Below are 5,628 nucleotides of genomic sequence, written 5' to 3'. Positions count from 1 at the left end.
ATCGCTTATATGATCTCAACACTCAATAATTTTTTTCAAGACGTGATGTCATTTTCCATGAATTCATTTTTCCTTTTCTTGCTCCAAAAAAACCACTAGAAAACAATGTTTCCCAACATGAGATCTCTAAATTTATCATTGATTCACCTCCACTTGCCCCTCCTCCTATTTCTTCATCATCCGAGACCACTCCTACATCATCCAGCTCTACTCCTTCTTCCCCTATATTCCTTACTGCACCTCCCCTTCGTAGAAGTGAATGTGTCAGACAACCCTCCATTCTCCTTCAAGATTTTCATTGTGGACAAGTTAGCACAATGCCATCAACTGTAGCTTCAAAACAGGCATCTTTGACTAAGTCAGGTACTCAGTATCATTTAAGTACCTCTATTTCCTATGATACTTTGTCTTTTGCTCATAAAAATTTTGTTGATACCATTTCAAGTGTCCTAGAACCCACCTCCTATACCAAAGCTGCCTTAGATCCCAAATGGCAAGAAGAAATGCAACGAGAACTTGATTCTCTCACTACCCAAAAGACTTGGTCTTTGGTTTCCTTGCCTGCTGGTCATCACCCCATTGGCAGCAAATGGGTCTATCATATCAAATATAATTCCAATGGCACAATTGAATGCTACAAAACTCGATTAGATGCTAAAAGATTTTCTCAACAAGAAGGATTGCATTACACTAAAACATTTTCTCCTGTTGCCAAATTAACTACTGTTCATTGTGTTCTTGTTGTTGCTGCTACAAGAAATTGGCCATTGTATCAAATGAATGTGACCAATGCCTTCCTTCATGGTGATTTAAAGGAAGAGGTGTACATGATTCCACTTCCTAGTCTTTGTCGAGAGGGGGAGAAACTTGTATGTTGATTGCATAAGTCCCTTTATGGGGCTTAAACAAGCTCCTCGAAATTGGTTTTCAAAATTCCCTCATGCTATCAAAAGGGCTGGCTTTGTTCAATCACATGCAGATTATTATTTATTTGTGAAGACTAAATGCTCCTCTACAACTATGGTGCTTATCTATGTAGATGACATAGTGATAACTAGAAATGATGCAACTGCTATACAAAGTCTCAAACACTTTCTTCATCAACACACTACAAAAAAAAAAAAAAAATTACTTGCATTTATATTATCGGCATTTGTCTATGTGCCAGTAAAAATATATTATTTGCCAGTGCTTATTTTGTATGCTGGTAAATTATTGAGTTTTCCGGCACTTATATCGTTACGCTGGTAATAATATATAACTTTGGCAACGTTTAAAAAAATACCAACAATTGATCAATTATATGCCAGTAAATTAGTAGTTTGCCGGTATTTATATTGTTACGCCGGTAATAATATATAGATGTGGCGGCGTTTAAAAAAAATGCCGATAATTTATTAATTATATGCCGATAAATTTGTAGTTTGCTAGCATTTATTGGTTACACCAGTAATAATATATAGTTTTGGTGGCGTTTAAAAGAACGCCAATAATTGAGCTAAATCTATGCCAGTAAATTAGTAATTTGCTGGCATTTATATTGTTACGCCAGTGATAATATATAGCTTTGGCAACATTTAATAAAATGCCAAAAATTGATCAATTATATGCCAATAATTTAGAAGTGTATCAGCATTTATATTGTTATGCTGGTAATAATATATACCTCAAAGATGCAAGACTATTATAAATTTATTGGTACTTAAAGAAATATTAAAAAGAATAAAAAAAACTTATTTAAATTATACAAATAAAAAAATACTTAAGTTCTTGCAAAAAAAACAAAAAAAAAAAGGAAAAAAATCATAATGTGTCATTGCCACCACCTCTCTTACTCAAAAAACGAAACTAAGAAATTAACCATAAATAAAATATGATGAGTCCATATATGGCATAACTATAAAAATTATCTCAATTAAGGAAAGTTGCAAATACCATTTAACTAAAATATTAATATAATTACTGCTATTAATGCAACAAGGAAAAAAGACAAAAAAAAAAAAAAAAGAAAAGAAGAAGAATAATCAAACACAAGTACTACTGCTAGAGAGGAAGGCTACGTGGGAATAAATGAAAAAAAGGAGAAGAGAGTTTGCTAGAAGCCAAAGCTGAGGGAAGAGAGACGGTGTGTTTGCAAGGAAGAAAATAGAAGTAACATTTGACAGCCTCACGCCAACCTACAATGCCACTTTGCCAGGTCTAGAGGCTTCAAATTTAAAAGTTAGGTTTACATTTTAATAAATTTGTACTTAGAGAAAATTTAAGAATCTTCTCTATTTTCTATAAGTAGAGCTTAGTGCGCTTTATTTTAAGGGTTTATTTCTTGATAAAAGACTAGCTTAATTTAGTTTTGGACAAATAAATGGTTCTAGTAAATTTGAATGAATTACATTTCATACATTATAACTTGAAACTAAAGTTATTTTACGGTTTAGTGGTCAAGTTGTATATATCCGTCTTATTTCAATGTCTATTTTTGCATTAATCTAACTACATTCTATTATTTAAAACTAGGATTTAAGAGTTTATTTAAGATTTAGTGGTCAAGTTCTATATATTTACTGTCGAAGATCTTAAGCAATTTCTTGATCATTCAATCTACAAGCGTTAGCCTTGTACTCTAGCTAGGTGGCCATAATTTGATTGACAATATAGTACGATGTTGTAAAGTTGGTGTTGATAGTATGTTCATATCATTAATAATATTAATATTACTATGTCACTATAGTTAATAGTACTATCATAAATGATATAGTATTAGTGTAACTAATACTATAGTGATTTATATAATAATTTAAATATATAGATTTGAAGTATATTATTAATAGTAATATAAGAATGTTAGTATAAGACCATAAAGTATAAATTGTAATTAATATACATTATTTACTAATGTATATTAGTATTACTAATTTACCGATATAATTATCAAAATAAATATATTGAAAATTTATTAAGCGATAAAATGTTATTAATATATATATATTATATTTAAAGCATATGATCAAATAAATATTCATATCTAAAATTATAATAACATTATTATATATTTACATATTAACATAAAGTTATAATAACATTATCTTATATATAATAAAATATTATTATATATAATATATAATATTTGGATTAAAGAGTACTGAGCAAGCTAGTCAAAACTAAAACTTAATATAGTACATTTCCTTCAAAATATTGTCAAAACAAAAGCTAATGAATGGCGCCTCCATTGCCTCAAATTTTCAGGAAATTTAAATTTCCCTCTCACAGCTTAACACACTGCAATCTCCCAAATTCCCTTTCTCCCCCAAACTCCCTTTCTCCCCTAAATGACCTTCACTTTCTCCCCCAAACTCCCTTCACTTTCTCCCACTTTCTCCCTTGCTGAATGCACTTCTCTCTCGATTTAAGAGGAAATCGACATCTGAGATCAAGAAGGAATGACAATGGGGTGAGGAAATCGCGATTTGAGGTATGCTGATTTGGTAGAGGAAATCGGCATTTGTGTGTTTGCCCTAGATTGCCTCTCCAAGTCTCCCTTCCTTCGAAATGTAGGTAAGCTTCACAATATTGTTTGGTCTGTGTATTCCTTCGAAATCTAGATTCTGTGTTTGCCCAAATAGCATGGTTGGTCTGTTATACAACAGTGATTATTGTGTGGTCTCATGTTTGCCCAAATAGCATAATTGGTTTGTATAAAAACAATAATCCACTTTAAATTTTTTTGTTCCTTTGCTGATTCCTTCTGCTTTGGTAGTTTCTCCTTGTTTTTGTTTTCTTGGCTAATCCCACTCTGAAATTCAAGCAGCTTTCATTTTCATTCGAACCCACACCTCTCTTGTCCTCTCTGGCTGCCAGTGGACGAGAATGAATGATAGAGGAGCTCAAGAGTTTCTTTTTCAACACTATTGCCTCTGGACAACATCCATAGGTGTTAGTGGGCTTATTTAGGGGAAGTTTAGATAGTGAGTTGAGATTAAATGAGATGAAAATTGAATAAAATATTGTTAGAATATTATTTTTATTTTGAGATTTGAAAAAGTTAAATTCTTTATTGTATTTTGCGTGGGAATTTGGAGAAGTTGTAATAATTAGATGAGATTAGTGTTTTTTAATGAAATAGTTGTTACTTATATAACATTATTTTGTTTTATGATTCTGTGGACTGTTATGGTGCTGCATGTTTTGTTATCCCCTTTCTGTTGACGCTTCTCTTACTCTAGTACCCACCATTGTTGCTGTTGCAGGTGGACTACAAGTTTAATACATCAACTAGCACTCAAGAAATACTATGTGCTAAAGAGCATTTTATGTCTAATCTTTCCATACTGTTGCAGTGGTCTCCATTTTCAACAAAATTATAGCTTTCGAAGCAAGTAAGATCATTTGACTTTTTTTTTCTTCCATTACATCTTGCTCTTTTCCCTTTTTTGTGCATATTCATTGTGTTAGTATTTAAATATTTAAATATGTTCATTTGGTTAACTGAAGTGGTTTTACTCTGAGCTATCAAATGGGAAGAAAACTCAGAATTGTGGTGTTAGTGTGTGTACTGATCAAGATGGCCTTGTTTGGTATGGCCAATTAACACGCATAATTGAGGTTATGTATTATGATGGGTCCCAATATGTGTTATTCAAATGTGATTGGGAAGATGTTGCTCGGGGTAGAGGTTTCAAGGAGGACAAGTTTGGCTTTACTATTGTAAATGTTTCTCATCTAGTACACACTGGTAGTCGGATAACTGATGATCCGTTTGTTTTATCTCCTCAAGTATCTCAAGTATTTTATGTAGCAAATGAAAGATGTCCAAATTGGGTCGTCGTCGTTAAGACAAAACCAAGAGACGTGTATGACACTGGTGAAGAGGAAGTGACTGACGACGATGAGGATGAATATTTAGTCAATGAATATTGTATTAACACTTCCAACGATGAAGTACTTGGTATTGATGATGTTGTGTGGACGCTAAATGACATAGATGGAATGACAATTGAAACTCGCTAATAGTGTTGAGGTTTCGTTTATCTATAGGTTTGTTTACATCAATTTTCTTTTATATAGGCTTGTTTAGTGGTATTGTTTTTACTATATCATTTTGTTGGTACTTGGGTTCTTTAATTTTGTTCCATATTTTTGTAAAATCCAAGTACTTTGATTGTTACTACGGTATTCCTCCGCCACAAGTGAGGATTTATTAATAAATCCAGGCGGAGTCACTAATGGACATGTGACTACCCTCTAATTAATTTTTTTTTTTTTTTTAAATATGATATCTCTTATCACATAAATCTATCTCATATCATGCTCAAAATATTATTATTTCTATTGATTTGCATATATGCAATTTTTTTTTTTTTTTGTATAGGTACAATGGGTACAAAAAAGAAGACAAAGACTACCATACCACACTTGCGAAGACAATCTACAAGACTACAGGGTGTCCATAGAGAGATACAATCTGATAGGGCGGCGCATTCATTACCTTCTGTCGATGGGTCACCCCTTTCCGTTAATAGGATGGTGGAGTCATCACCTTCTATAGATTGTCATTCACAGCCATCATTATCTTTACAGTAAGAGACCCAACCTTCTACATCTAGCCAAATGGGAGGACAACTATCCACACAT

Source organism: Carya illinoinensis, chromosome 5, assembly GCF_018687715.1.
Source record: "Carya illinoinensis cultivar Pawnee chromosome 5, C.illinoinensisPawnee_v1, whole genome shotgun sequence".
Taxonomy (NCBI): domain Eukaryota; kingdom Viridiplantae; phylum Streptophyta; class Magnoliopsida; order Fagales; family Juglandaceae; genus Carya; species Carya illinoinensis.
The sequence above is the reverse complement of the archived record's forward strand: the minus strand, read 5'-3'. Positions refer to the sequence as shown.